Genomic DNA, 16,625 nt, shown 5'->3' with positions numbered 1-16,625 from the left:
TATTTATTTTACTTTGGGTGCTGTAAAGTTGCTAAATAAGGACTACAAACATCACAAGGATGTGAAACATGCTCAGTGATTTGGAGAAGAATTGTAGTCTTATTTAGCCTCTTGCATTGCAAAAAGCAACAACAACAACAAAACCCAGCTGTTTTTAATAGATGTAGTAGAACAACACATGAAACTCTCTTCAAGTAATGAAAACCACAAAACTTGTTGTACTTGAAAACCACTAATTTAAGTCATTGGAAATTCCTGAGGGATCCCACAATGCGAATTAGCCTCTGGTTGGCCTACAAATGAACTTAACATCTGTATATTGTAGTATTTGTTCCATTTCAGATTGCTCAGTCAGCCCATTTCTGATAAGGGAGTCCTTGTTACATGGTGGAATTAAGCTGGAATAGGCCAGTTGGATTTTATTTGGGAGAAGAAGAAAGAAAAGAGGCAAATTATCAAGTGTTTTGTCATGTTTTATTTGGAAATAAGGTAAACATTTAAGGTATACAGGTGTAAATTGTCTTTAAATGATAATATCTAATCAAATCTAAATTCTACACTACAAAAAAATCAATCAACCAATATAGACAAAATAAAATCAATAAATCAAGATAAAATTAAAATTAAAGTGGATGAACAAAAACATTATCTAAAAGCTTATTGTCACAGCCCATGAGGAAAGGTAAGATCTATTTACACATGCAAAACCTAAAGGCCACCCTGCTGGTAAGTATCCAGAACTGGATTCCATGTACAGATTGCACCTAGTTTCCATCTAGACAACCAACAACCAAAGAAACTGATGCTTCAACTCTGGGGAATGTTTTTGCATGTGATACCTGACTGTGCCGGGACCGAGGCTGCTACGGTAGATTCAGCAGTGTTATCTGAATGAAACTTGAGGCGTTAGCTTTGAATGGAGACCATTATCTTTGGCAAGTGTGTTAAGTTTCCTAAACACCACAAGACATCTCAATGGCTCAAAGTACATAGCTCTGCAATGGATGTACAATGCACTGTTGGCTGTATTGCATGTGTTTTCCTAAAGTGCTTGTGTTAAAGCCCTCAACGGCTAAGGGTGGGGTAGTATGTTTCCTGTTGGTTTGGTTTAAGATGGTGAAGACAGAAGGTGAGAAACATGGATTCAGTAAGACTCATAAAGAAGACCTCTGCTCTATGCATCTGCCCAAGAAAAGACCAGGGCCTTTTGGGGTTTTCAATTACATGTAAAAGGCATGTCATTATCTAGAAGGTAGAGTATTACCTATAATCATTTCATCACAAACATGTTCATGCATCTCAAAGTTTTTACATCTTGTAAAAGCAACAGACCTGAATTGAAAACTAATACTCATTGGATTCATATCACAAGCAAACTTAAAAGCCAATCTGAGAATAAACTCAACCTAACCTAGTACTCAAGTGCCTTGTTGGGGTCTGGAATGATGCACTGTTTTGATGAACCTGAAGCTCTTTCGTCTCATGCTGCGTTTCATTCAAAGTCTGATGTGGGATATTCCTACTTGACATATTTTACTTCCGACCTTAGAAGCATTACATTGCCGGAGGCTCCGAAGATGACGTAAAAAAAGTATTAGTGTGGACGTGGCCTGAGAAGAATTGGACGTAGCATAAATTCTAATGAATATTCACAGCCTCATTTAGAGGGTTAATTCTGCTAAATGTGAGCAAGGTAAAACAACACATCTTAGTTGCTAAAAGAGAGCTATGCAGCTTCCTTCCTCAAAGCATTTTGAATGATTAACTAGTTAAAATTATTGCCAAAACTCCAAAAGAAAAGCCAAATTACTACAGAGAAGACTGTCAAAACGGAATAAAGAATAAATTCCTGTTTTACCACCACCACCGAAAGCAAAACCTTGACAGAAAAACTGTTCACAATCAATTAAAAATGCATTCCCTTCTGTTATAATACTCCTATTATAATTTCTGCAATCTATATTGTGTTCTGAGCATCATACATAGAGTATACAAGAGTATAGACAGTTTGATATATGGTGTGAGTTAACAGAAAGGATATGCTAGATTTCTCCATTAGCACCAACCACCTCCTGCTGATGGAATGACCAACCAGAAATGATCGGTGGGATAATAACGGAAACTGAACCGATCAGAGTGTTAGTCGTCCTGGCATCACCCCTCCCTTGTGTCTTAGTCCCCAGCTAAAGAGTCACTTAGATGCAATAGTATTGAGGGGGCACAGAGGAAGTATGGAGGAGGGGTGGGCATTTTGAGGGTGATGATGGTCACTCTTCATCAGAAATGCTGCATTCCATAGAATAGACCATAAAGAGAAGATCGGTCCGGGCTGGCACCAGTGGGTGACCCGGTTTGACAACTTCAAAACCCATGTAGTGGAAGGTCTTCATGATGGACACTGCAAAAACAAGCAGAGAGCAAGTTCCTCAGTTACGGACAGGTGCAATATAGTCAAAACAGACTGAATTATCGTCCTTTCGTGTCCCGGTAGAAAGAAAGTCGTAGGGTTTTAGTACAACATGAGGATAAATGATAGCCGAATTTTCATTAGTGGGTAAACTATCTCTTTAATGTGTGTTTAAATGGATCTTACATCGATCGTCTCTGTTTTTGTAGAACCACAGGAACACATAGCTGACTTTCAACTGCTCCTCTGCAAACTCCAGCAGCCTGGTAAAACTGCATTGTAGAGAGAGAGAGAGAGAGAGAGAGAGATGGTGACGCGCTGCTGCTTTTACATAATCTATATCTTATGCAATAATGCAGATGTACCAGCCGCAGAACAACTTTAGTCAGAATACACAAACACACTCAACGCTGTCAATCCACCAGCTGCTTCTGTTCTAATGTCTGTATTGTCCTCACAGATAACACATGACTGGATCTAAATGAAAAACAACTGGGAGAACTTTTGTCAAGAGCAACTGGATTCTGTTTCCGTCAGACGCATCAGTCGCAATCTCACACCAGTGATGAAACGTCAAATGGAAAACCAAGTCAAGCTGTTTTTGACTAAAATTAAACCGGCCGTTCTCTCTACTGTGACCTAAAAGACTGTTAAAACAAAACCCTGCCAAGACAGACGGATCTAGTCCCACTGTAAACTTCAATATAGAGCTGTACGAGATAACATTTAACCCAATGTAGACCTACACACGGCATATGTGTGTGCGCGTACCCTTCACGGCTGAAATTATGCAGAGATCCAGCAGGGATTTCTAGGTAGAGTGAATCGTCTGAAAGAACCGTGTCCCAGAAGGAGAACAGTCGCTCGCTCAGCTGGTACTGGAAGTGCAGGACAGGGGGCGTTCCACTGACTGACCCCGCTTGGGTCACAGTCAACTTTTCGTCCTGAGAGGGAATGAGGGTAGAAATAGTGGTTAAAAACCCCTATGAAATCTAAATTTGACTTTTGATGCTTTAAGTCCATTTCTAAAAGCTTTGAACCTAAAACCTTTAGCAGAAATACTAATCTGATCTCATGAAAATTGTGATCGTGGTGGCATTTTCGAAATTGTTTTTGCAGTTTCAAGGTGAAATATCCTCTGGGTGGCACACAAGCTAAATGTTCTCCTAAACAGAAGAGGTTTTTAAGGTTAATGATCTATTGCAGGGGTGTCAAAACTCAGTTCCTGGAGGGCCGGAGCCCAGCAGAGCTTAGTTCCAGCACTGCTCCAAAATGCCTCCTTGTAATCTTCAAGCACTCCTGAAGATCTTGATTAGCTACTTCGGGGTTGTTTAATTAGGGTTGGAGTTAAACTCGACTAGACTGTGGCCCTCAAGGAACCGAGTTTGACACTCCTGCTCTATTGAGATTTAAATCAACAAAACTGACCACCCTAAACCTAAACCTAACGCATAGTGTCATAAAAAGCAAAAGTGAGAAGAAAAATGCAATTTCTGAAGCAATCACATCATTATGTGATGCTTCTACGACACTTTTTCCTCATGTGTCAACTCGTGCAACTTGATTGCACTCAAAGCTTGATTGGTTTTGTAATGCAAACGCCTTATATGTAATGTGCAAAAGTAAAGGTTTTTATATGTCACGAGATAGCATTGTGAGGATCAGAGTGAAAATTACGTGTTTTGGACTGACAATCTGCTGTTTTACTTGTGGTGTGTGTGGAAGTTATGAAAAGTCATTGATGTTGCTGTAGTGCCTCTAGTGTTTAGAGGTGCACCCTAAAGCCAGAGCCACATAATGTAACCTGCCTTTGACTAGCACAGCTGCAACCTATTAGCTATTTAATAAATAAATAAATAATGGGAGACATTACATGTCATGACATGACATTTTTGATACTGTATGTCCCACCCTAACTTGTTTCAGTATGGTTTAGTGCTATAAAATCATTGTAGATAACATAGCTTATATAATTGGAATAATTTGATGAGAATAAAAATGATATTTAAACTGACTTTGGTATCTTGGTAAATCTGAGCAAAGTTTGAGACATTGCTGAGATCTCTTCTGTTAAGACATGTGAGACTACTAGAATCTTAGAGAAAAATAGCTTTACCCCTCCAAAACAAAGCTACTGAAGCCACAGTCAATTGCACAATAGTCATGTGCATAGAACTTTCACAGAACGTGTGTGTACTTGTGTATCACAGGTATGAGTGAGCCAAAAACCTATTTAACCTTTTCAAATGTAACATATGAACACAGACGTTGCTGGCATCTATAGTCTCATGCACACACATGGTCCGGTGCATGCAGAGCTCGAGTGCCCGATGCCACTTCTTTGCATATGTAGGCCAGATTGAAACTCAAGCTCTAAACACAGTTTATGTGATAAACAAGCTCTCTGCACACCCCTCTTGTCCCTCGGACTGCAGGCTAGTTTTCTGAGTGTGTGTTTTGGAAAAGCCCTAGTTTCTTATTTACAAAAGCTCTTAGTTAATGGTATTCAGGTCTTTTTCCATATCAACATCCACAGGTTAAACCTGCAGCGAATTAAAGGAATGTTCCGCGTTCAATTCAAGTTCAGCTCAATCGACAGCATTTGTGCTCAATTTTTGCTTCTTTTTTAAGAATGCAACGGTGGCTATTGGGGACGTAAGCTATTTGTGCATGTTTTCTCACCTTGTGCAGTACGCTGTGAGGGAGATCCCTGCCTGTCCCTCGCCCACCCGGGATCTTCGTTAGTGGGAGAGGGGCATCAGGAGCACCACAGAGGCCCTGGAGCCCGCTGCCTGGAGCCCAGCACTGCAAAACTACAGGACAGACAGAAGAGAGACAAAACATCTCATCAGAAGTGCTGAAGAGAACTGTATATGTTTAAATCATTTCATAAGCACATGTGGAGCATCATATTGTGTTCTCGCTGCTGAGTTTTGCACTAAAACACTAATATTCAGTTATTAATAATAAACAGTCTACACTAAAAACTAAACAAAGAACAGGACAGTGAAATGCTTTATAAAGGCACAAGGCTAATCTGCATTTGCTACTTTCACTTTGGCTACAGCATCTATGAATCAAGTGCATGGCACAGGGTTGGCATTGCCAGCTGATAGCAGAGATACCTGTCATGCCAACAGCACAAAAACAGTCTGGTTGTCTGCTTAACTCAAAGTTCTCGGTCTCGGTCTCTTTCTCTGTTCTTACACCTTAACAGACTATTTATAATGTTTCCTGCAGTGCTGTTTTCACATTCAAGACGAGTCCTCTGATTAGACACTATGGCAACACTCGAGACAGTCACTTTGATTAAAGCATGAACACACTTTTTACGAATGTGGAGCTAGATTAATGTAAAACTATTTCTTCAAATATTCCTAACCACCTTTTGGAATCTTTTAAGGAGATTAATATTCAGGTTTATGAAAATAATACACTGATTTATCTGAGAGAACAGACCCAAACAGTTTGCACAGATCACAAACAAGCACATGATGTGAAAACACGTCTCTAAATAGCTGTCTGGCTGAGAACATTTCACATCCCAGAGGGCTTGAGTTACAGCACTGGCTTTTAGAGATGGTAATAACAGACATTTATGTCCTCATGACACGCTGGGAGATCTTCCGTTCAAAGACAGGTTGCACACTAATATTGAAACGTAACTAATTTATGCAGTCCTGCAATATTCCTACTTAGGCATATGTGATCTAAAACATGAACATCAAATCTATAAATTCTATTAATTTAGTTTATCTATTTATAATTCATAATCTATAAATATATTTGTTATAGACTGACATAATGGCTTAGCCGATATTTGGCTTTTTGTTAGATTATCAACATCGAGTGATAATGTGCTGTTTTTAAATATTTTTGAGTGAATTTTGTGTACATATTTGTCAAGGAACAAATAAATACCCTTTGAACACCTGGGCGGTCTCGGGTAACGAATTTGCCTCATTTAATGTAAAGAAAATGTAGAAAAAGTCTCACAAATTAGCGCATTTACATACACTTTTATGCACCGATTTTGCTTGAGTCCAGCAACGTGGTCATGTAAACACCTTAAACAGTTTTGCTTTATCAGAATAAGATCATAAATGTTTTAAGCCAAAAAAAACTAACACCACACATAGATTTATGTCACATGTAAACACCTTCACCGGCGTTCTTACTGGCTTATCCAATGTGCGCAAGTGTACGTTTTGACGGCAAAAGCAGTGAATAACCAGGTTAATTAACACAGTCATGTGCACAACACTTGATTAGCTGGTAAGAATACTGGTAAAGCTGTTTGCATGCAGGGCAAGATTGGGTTAATGGGCATCAGCCACAACCATAAAACCACCAACCTAATATTGTGTAGGTCTCCCTCGTGCCGCCGTACTCAAACCAGCCCATCTGGCACCAACAATCACGCCACGGTCCAAATCACTGTGATCACATTTTTTCCCCATTCTGATGGTTGATTTGAACATTAACTGAAGCTCCTGACCCACATCTGCATGATTTTATGCACTGCACTGCTGCCACACAATTGTCTGATATTCGCATGGACGATTGTTGGTGCCAGATGGGCTGCTTTGAGTATTTCTGTAACTGCTGATCTCTTGGGATTTTCATGCACAACAGTATTTAAAATGTATTCAGAATGGTGCCAAAAACAAAAATCATCCATTGAGCAACAGTTCTGTGGATGGAAACGCCTTTTTGATGAGAGAGGTCAACAGAGAATGGCCAGACTGCTTCGAACTCTTTGAACGAAAGTCTACGGTAACTCAGATAACCACTCTGTACAATTGTGGTGAGAAGAATATCATCTCAAAACGCTATTCTGAGACGTGGGTTGGTGCTGTGTTGGCGGCATGAGAGAACCTATACAATATTAGACAGGTGGTTTTAATGTTGTGGCTGATCGGTGTATACTGTCTCTCTTTTTGTGTACTCTTTTGTTTGTATATTTAACTGAAATTAAATGATGTAATGTATAATCTATGTTTTATGATACTGTAGGCAATACATATACTGTACATTCAGCATATATCAACATTCTAATAATCAGACATTGGTAATAAGCAGATCTGGTAGCACAACAATGGCTTCTCTTATGCCAGTATCAGCTGACAGACACTGTCCTAAAACCTTCCCTGATACGATTCTTACATGTTCTGCTGGGCTGATAGAGATTTGGACTAAATACTAACCACAGTCTAAGAAATGGCTGTTCAAAGCTAGTGTGGTTTGTTTACAACCCTCTTGAGACAGTTTACCTAACAGGGAAAGGGAAGAAGGGAGGAGTTGTGGTTTCATCGCCCTAGCAACCAGACACGTAACCCACGTGACAAAATCTGCATTGTGACCTCATGAAAACAGGTAAATCTGTGATCAAGGATGTTACCTCTCCCTCTCTGTAACCCTCCTGACTATTTTATAGTATATTTTATCCTCATCTTCCAAACCCAATAAAAGTGTATGGTAACCGAGGCTAACATTTTCCCTAACATCTCCTTCACGCCGGCAAAAAATCATACCAGATTGGAACAACATGAGTCGAGTAAACAATGGCAGAGTTATGTTTTTTAGTTGAGCTATCCCTTTAAGTATAAAGTATCACAGTGCCTGAGCAGATTTTTAGAGACATTTTACGATCACTTGATTCGTTCTCCTCTCCCCTAGTCCCTATATAGAGCAGTGCGTGTCTGCAAGTGAAATGTCATCTTGTTTTGAAAGCCGGCACTCTCGCCCTCTGACATTCAAACACCTCCCTCCCCTGCACCGTCTCTGATTATAAGCTCTAGATCAGAACGGATACAGGCCAACTTGCAAAAATGAAACAGTCCAGGACAACACAAGCCTGTCTTGTGACAAAAACAGGTCTTGGATCTGTTCTGCATGAAGAAAGGCTTACACTGAAAACCCTAATAAGTTGACTTTTCTCAATTTAATCGAGTAATGGCGTCTCCAAAACTTGAGTAATTAAGTTTGCTTAACTTGGTGGAATGAACTTAACTATTTAAGTTAACGTAACTAGATGCAAGTAGACATTGTTGTTTCTACTTAATCATTTTAGTTGAATTGACTCAAAGTTTAACCAAACAATAACACAGCTCAAATAAAGAAAATTATGGGCGATTTTAAGTCAGTCATTAAATAAATGTATTTCTCCACTGAAATGAATGTATGCCCGTACTCCAGTTGCACATGCTCAAGGAGAACTGTAATGGTGGTCAGGTCCAAATTGACCAAAGGGGACACAGATCACCCTTATGGTGCCATTACACAAAACAACTGTTTGCAACAAAACAAAACAAATAAATCTTCAGAAGAGCTAAAACCTCTATTAATAACAACTATTTAAATGCCCATAAGTTCCTTTTGACCAAAAAAAAACAACATAATAAAATAATACATAAAAAAATAACATAATAATAACTAATAATAAACATAATAAAATAATTCAAGCAAAAGTCATTGTGCAATTTTGTACTCAATTTAGTTATTTACACTTAAAATCTTAAGCCTGTAGATTTTTAAGACAAATAAGTTCAAGGGACATAGATATTTGAGTTATGAGCCCAAAACTTGACATTTCAAGTAACGTGTAATTAAGACAACTTGATTTTGACAGTAATGATAAAATTAGGGTTTACAATGTCATGCTTGTCTAAGGAAGTAGCAATAATAAAGGTAAGAAGAATGTTGGTTTTGTAAAGCAAAAAGCAAAAGCCGAACCCAAAACAATTCCAAAACCCTTCTGGTTGTTATTGATGAAGTAGTTCTCACGGCTGCTGAGCGATTAAGATTTTTCCAAAAACAAAATCACAACTGTTATTTATGACAAACTCATGGCTGTAGCTGTTATCAACGAAGGCCGTTCCTAACTCAACTTGACCTTGTGAGCTTCAAGGGCAAGGTGGGGTGACAGTATAGGTCTGGATTAAGACTAAATTCAGGTTCGTCTTTAGTGCCCGAATTACTTGTGTAAAAGTGGCTGAGGAATAACCAGGAAACAGCCAAAACATTTCTTCCAGGAAAACAGTTATTATTTGGCTACAGAGGGGCACGAAGGGTGAAGTCTGACCTTCAACTCACAGCAAACACATTTTGGAGAAATAGGGCAGGTTTTGTTTTTCACCTATAAGATTACAGCCTCAGCAAGCAAACGGCATTCTCCACAACAAGTCTGACATGTTTCTGTTTTGTTGCAGCCTCATCTGGATTTTGATTCATTTGGTGCCACATTCTTAAAAAAAATTGTTTTTAAAAAGAGCTGTGCAAGTCTGGCTTCGCGCCAAGTCTAACAACAAAAACACAAACAGAATTTGAGGTTGAGAAACAGGACGTCGCATGAATGTGAGTGTGGATGGATTTGGAATGTCAACTCATGACCTGCGAGGAAAACATGTTCTCACACACATAAAAAATGCAGGGTGCATTTCATTTAAAGGGGCAGTACACGCAAAAATAAAAGTGTCATCATTTACTTACTGTCATGTTGTTCCAAACCTGTGTGACTTTCATTTATAAGTGTAACAGTGTTATTTTCAATGCATCTTTTTCCATATAATGAGAGTGAATAGTAAATGGTGGCTTCCGAACATCTCCTTTAGTGTTCCACGGAAGAATGGAAGTTATACAGTTTTGGAACAACATAAGAGTGAGTAAATTATTTTTCAGGTGAACTATCCCTTTCCAGTAAACAATGATGGTGCATCTTAACAGAAGGACTTTCTAAGAACTCTCTCTTATATAACGTTTTATATATAACGTTCTGTCCTCGTATTCCTTGCTCAGAATATCGTAAATCTGGTTTAATGTGGTTTATCAGCCTCTCACCTGAACTTCAGATAATCTTATATAGTGATAATGTCCAGACTTGCATAACAAGATGCATATAGATGACCGGTGCTTGGTTATTATTAATTAAGGACACAACGTTCTGAAATCCAGGTTGGGAAATTGCAGATTAGGAGGAAATGAGATTGTTTAGGAAAAACCACGTTTGATCAGTCAGCACTGACTGTCATGTTACCATCTCACGAATGCTAAATGTGTTGATGGGGTTATGGATTAAATATTTATAGCATCAGTTCTCTCTGTCTCTCACACTCATCCTGCCTGCTCGTCATTAAATCAGAGTGTGTCTGATCCTTTAGTGCAATGACACCCTGACCATCCATAATATTTCATATATGTCACATTTTTGAGTGTTAAAAAAGTTAATTTGTCATTAATTCTTACTGTTTTCAAAGGAGAGTGGTAATAGTCTATGATAAGAACAATAACATCATAACAAATGTAATGCATATATCATGCAAATATAAAAATATATGATGTATATGGAAAATACATGAATATATTGTATTACACAACATCTCTCGTACTATATATATGCATTCCATATTTATAACAATGTGGATGTACATTAAACTATGATATAATGTGTAAACATGTTGGCAAATCATATTAAAAAGATAAACAGACAAAACAGATATAATCGTCATAATCGTTAAGGAAACTAATGGTTCAAATGTCTTAGACTGTATTACATTATCATAACTATTATCTAAGAGAGAGGCTTCTCACCTCTTCTCAGTGTTGCACATGTTTTCCTCTTAGACCGTCTTACTCTGATGACCCAAACAGTGACTGTTGAGCAGAAAGTCCACGGAGAAATTCACCATATGTTAAAAAAGTCTCAATATCACGATATTCCTCTATACTCCCTTCTGCGCGCCCTGCGCTCTGACAGATTGCTGAATCTCTGCAGGGACGTTATGGAGTTGATGGTGAATATTAATTAGGCTTAGTGACGCTCGCCAATCGAACGTTGCGTTTCCTAATTAATATTAATTATCAGGTGACTACGTCAGCACGCACTGTAAGAGTTCCGAGCTACTTTGACGCGTAGCGGAACTCCGGAGAGACCACCGAGAAGAACTCAAAACAAAGGAGTGACAGTGGGTCAATTTATGTAGGTCTCTGTTTTTAAATGTTGATAAGCGCAAAATATTGAATTAAGAATGTGTTTTTTGTCAATATGGTTTAATTTACGGGCTTGAGAATCATTATACTGAAATTTGCTGAAGGAAGTGCGTTGGATTCGCTGCACTGAGTGTTTCTGGGAAATGTAGTTTTACATGTTGTACCTTCAATAGAGTTTCTGAATATCCAAATTGACATGTAATGGAAATATAAATGTAAACTGAACACAAAAACTGCTCCCACAACAGAAAATTATTTTATTATTTTATTCTCAAATGTCATGTTATATCATATGATGCGCAAAAAAGCATAAACTGATGATGTCTGAGCCAGGCATTTGGCCCAAGTCCTTGATAATAGCCCTACTTGTATATTTCTATTTTTATTCATTATATTTTATATTATTATTTCTTGTATATTATAATTTTTTTGTAAGGCCTTCACTGGTAAAGGACGTTCTTGGATTGGTGTGGACAGAATTTATGTAAGAGCTGATAATGAAAACGACCATGTGCCAAGAGATTAAAGGATTAGGAACCTGACAACACAAGACGATGTGATCATGACAAAGCGGTGAGTGATCAATCTCAGTGAGTGAAGTGTATGACCTCCCGAGAGAACTCACACAGCACAGAGTTGAGATCTCAAAGGATGGGGTTTGACTCTGCAAGGCACTGGATTTGAATTTTCAGTAGTAATAAAACCTCAAAAGAGTTGTTCAGGTTGTAATCCAAAAACCCAGGAGAGAATTCGCATTTGAGACATGGGATCAATAAATAGTTTTTAATTCATTCCTTACATTTATATTTACATAGTATAGGGGAATTTCCTCAACCACCACCAGTGTGCAGCATCAACCTGGATGATGCGACAGCAGCTATAGTGCACCAGTATGCTCACCACACACCAGATATTGGTGGAGAGGAGAAGAGTAGAGTGATGTAGCCAATTCAGGGGTGGAGATTATTAGGAGGCCATGATAGATAAGGGCCAGTCCAGGGGATTTTGGCCAGGACACTGGGGTTATACCTCTAATTTTCTGAGATTTTTAATGACCACAGAGTGTCAGGACCTTAGTTTAACATCTCATCTGAAAGACAGTGCTTTTTAACAGTATAGTGTCCCCGTCACTATACTGGGGCATTAGGACCCACACAGACCATGGGGTGAGCACCCCCTGCTGGCCTCTCTAATACCTCTTCCAGCAGTAACCTTAGTTTCCCCCAGGAGGTCTCCATCCAGGCACTGACCAGGCTCAACCCTGCTTAGCTTTAGTGGGCAACTAGGCAAGAGCTGCAGGGTGATATGGCTGACAATGACCTTTATGAAAGCATTTTTGGATTTATGAGTAAAAGAATGTATACTGTACGGTAAACATTACCTGAAGAGTGCTGGTGGTGTAGTGGGCTAAAGCACATAACTGTTAATCAGAAGGTCGCTGGTTCGATCCCCACAGCCACCACCATTGTGTCCTTGAGCAAGGCACTTAACTCCAGGTTGCTCCGGGGGGATTTTCCCTGTAATAAGTGCACTGTAAGTCTCTTTGGATAAAAGCGTCTGCCAAATGCATAAATGTAAATGTAAGACACTTGGATGTTTTGGTCTACAACATAAATTACACAGTCATACCTCAAACATTGCTAGATAAGGACCACATCGGTTTTCCATCACTCACATGCTTGTAGTAGTTGTAGTCCTAGCAACATATTTAGCAACTTGTTAGCAACATACAGCAGCTTCAGGTTTGAGGTATAACTGTGCGTGATTTATGTTAAAGAACTAAAAGATCTTCAAGTACTGTTTACAACAGACCGGGTTTTGGCAACAAATCGATGTCATTGCTGAACAGCTATATTGGATGTGGGTTCAAAATCTGAAGGATATTAGTACTAAACAGAGTAGAGGATCGTAAGCTATTTTTCCACAAGAAAACTTTATTCTGAGGTAATACAGTTGCATTTCTCTACATTTGAAAGTAGCAAAACAAAAGCTTGAAGGTGTCGAGACAAATCCAGCTGCACAGCTGCCATTCTATCATCCCCACATAGGATTGCCAACTGTCCCGTATTAGCCAGGACATCCTGTATTTTGGCTGAAATGACGACGTCCCTTACCAGACAACTATTGTCCTGTATTTTAGAGCCAAGACATTTTAGGGGGATACTATTGCATTTGCGGGATCGCAGACGGCGCCTGTACATCAAAGCTAGTATATCACTTATATAGTTTTATCCCTTATTTGGACATTAAAATGTTAATTTAAAGTGCTCTGTAATCGCGATTAGATCAAATGCTCATGATCAGGTGATGTAATAATCGAGACAGGTCTAATTACTCAATTATCATTTTGTTTTGAGTTTACAGTTTTATTGTAGGTCTACTAATTATACCTTACCAAAGTTTACTTGCATATAAAAATAACTAAGAGTCTTCCATTGAACCGATCCATATCATTAATTCATATAGTGGGTTTCACCTCTTAAATGTATGGTATTTTTGTGTGTATTTATTATTTTTCTGCTCACTAACTGCATATTCAGTTATTGTGCTCTAAAATATTCACAGGTCATTGACACAAATTACATAAGGATACCATGATTATTTGTGAGTTTTTACTGCAAAATTACATATTGCATCGTAATTTTGGAGAAAACTTGCTGCAAATTCAGTCATTTTGGGCTGCAATGATGATGAAAAAGTGCCATGAAATCCTTGTGGGACTTATGACAACAGAAACCACAGAAATGAGAGGGAACACGCATATTTATAGCTTAATGTTTCATCTCGTAGTTTGTTTGTCCTAGTTGACTGATATTACTGTACATGAATTGTGTGTTGTGTTATGGTGCCTTAAGTGCTAGGTGTGGTGTTAGTAACAACCCGATTGGATGCTGAGGATAAACAAGTTTGACGAGCTAATGATATGTCACTTCGTATCACGCCACAGTTCTTGGTCACACACACCCTCCGTGTGGTTTCTCTCAAATTGAGTCTGGGAGTTGCCACCAGAAACAAGCCCTTTTTAAAACATCCAGGGCAAAACAAACAACAGAGACTGTACGTTGCCTCTTTATTCCCTCCATAATGATGCTCCGTACTAATTCATCCTGCCTGGTGACAGAAAATCAGTCACAAACAATGAAATATTTGATCCAAAATGAAGGTTTTCAGTGCAATACATCGATAATAGATCATATTGAATTAGCACAAAACCTTAAATCGTAAGTCAAAGATAAAATTCAGGACTCCAAAATCCCATTAACGAAGTGTGTACTACATTGTGAACTCTCAGTGGAGACCTGCACACACACACACACACACACACACACACACACACACACACACACACACACACACACACACACACACACACAAACTGCAGAAAAAGGCACACACTGTTCTAATGGGACAGAAAGTATTATTTATTCCATCCTTTGTACATCCATAAAATGCTTGTTTATATCAGAGCCTGCATGGAGAGATATTCTCTCGCTTCATACCTTATTTTATAGCATTTTATTAATAATACTGATTGAAAAGCCTCTTTTGTCACACTTTCTATAAGTCTTGTTTATATAATTAATTATAGGCATTCACAAAGCCTTACAATACACATTGCAATATTTTATATATATTTTTATATGTAATTGTATGTATGCCTAGGTCTAATAGTGTGCAGCAGTGCCCATCCTTTTTCAGCCAGCTTGGTTCCGGAAGTATTTTTGCTGTTTATTTTTTCCATTGGGATTCAATCAAATCCTTCTTAAGAGTTCTTCTAAGCCATTAACCAAACCTACCAGCTCCGAGATAAATCACACCATTGCAAACTTTTATTTGAAGTATAAAAGTATTGAAAAATCAGACAAAAAGAAAGTAGTTAAGACTGTGTACTTCAAATGTCTTTAATATGGGAATACACTATAATCCCATGAAGCATTGCGAATGATAAAATCTAATTAAAAACTATGGTAAAATCGACATATTTTATGTTTATTGCAAAATATACAGGTATAAACAAATACGGTAAATAAGTCATTTGAGACAGACTCGATTGCATCATTCACAGTGCATCATGGGAGCGGGCGGTCGCTACAGAGCTCATTTGGAGCACTTTGTTTTGCTGTGCTTCTCTGATTTGTGGAGCGTTTCTCTTTAGGATCATGGGTATTGTAGTTCTTCACCAAGAATTGTGCTATTTAACAAGATTTCTTAAAACATAAGTTCAAATTGCATGGACTGATGGCTTCAATAGAATCATATACCTTTGATTGTCAATCTGGGATTTCTGGAATAATGTACAGATTTGGCTGTTTCGGAAGGAAATTGATACTTTAATTCACCAAAGTGGCATTCAACTGATCACAGAGTATATTCAGGACATTACTGATGTAAAACAACAGCACCATCACTGTTTGAACAAAGTAATTTATTATCAAATCTAGACAACAGCAGCATCACTCCAACACCTTATCCTTGAGTAATCATGATAAATGTATAATTTGGATCTAGAAAATCACTTGCCATTATATCAAAAACAGATGGAATCCATTTGGTTCGTTAAATGAAGCTTAATGAAGTCTTTGTGTTTGTTTTTGAGTTACAACATTATGCAATAGACTGGCATATCTTAAGGTCAATATTAGGTCAAAAATGGCAAAAAAAAAAAACAGCTTTCTCTATAAACTCATCAGTCAATCGTTGTTTTGAGGAATGAAGGATATACAATACTTGAAATTGCCAAAAAATAAACAGAATATTTCATGAAGGTGTAGCTACAGTCTTCAAAGACAAAGCACAGCTGTCTCTAACAAGGACAGAAAGAGATGTGGAAGACCAGATGTGCAACTAAACAAGAGGATAAGATACATCAGAGTCTCTAGTTTGAGAAATAGACGTCTCACATGTCCTCCGCTGACAGCTTCATTTAATTCTATGGATTTTTTTATGAGAACTCTGATATAGTTTAAGATGTTGTGAAAACAATTTTCTAATTGTAATTGTAATTTTTCACGTTATTTTATTTATTTATTTTTGGATTTTCAATGCGCTCTAAGTCCTCATGGTGGCGTAATGACTCGCCTCAATCCGGGTGGTGGAGGACAAATCTCAGTTGCCTCCACATCTGGGACAGTCAATCCGTGCATCTTATCACATGTCTTGTTGAGCGTGTCATCGTGGAGACCTAGCATGTGTGGAGGCTCACGCTATTCACCGTGGCATCCACAACTGG

At 38.3% G+C, this 16,625-nt stretch overlaps 1 pseudogene; it reads right to left on the bottom strand.

The window, feature by feature from the left end:
• Positions 1 to 452: 452 nt before the first annotated feature.
• Positions 453 to 11,170, bottom strand: LOC127640578 (ornithine decarboxylase antizyme 2-like; annotated as a pseudogene).
• Positions 11,171 to 16,625: the final 5,455 nt, after the last annotated feature.

This window comes from Xyrauchen texanus, chromosome 49, assembly GCF_025860055.1.
Source record: "Xyrauchen texanus isolate HMW12.3.18 chromosome 49, RBS_HiC_50CHRs, whole genome shotgun sequence".
Taxonomy (NCBI): domain Eukaryota; kingdom Metazoa; phylum Chordata; class Actinopteri; order Cypriniformes; family Catostomidae; genus Xyrauchen; species Xyrauchen texanus.
This window is presented reverse-complemented; position numbering and strand designations above follow the sequence as displayed.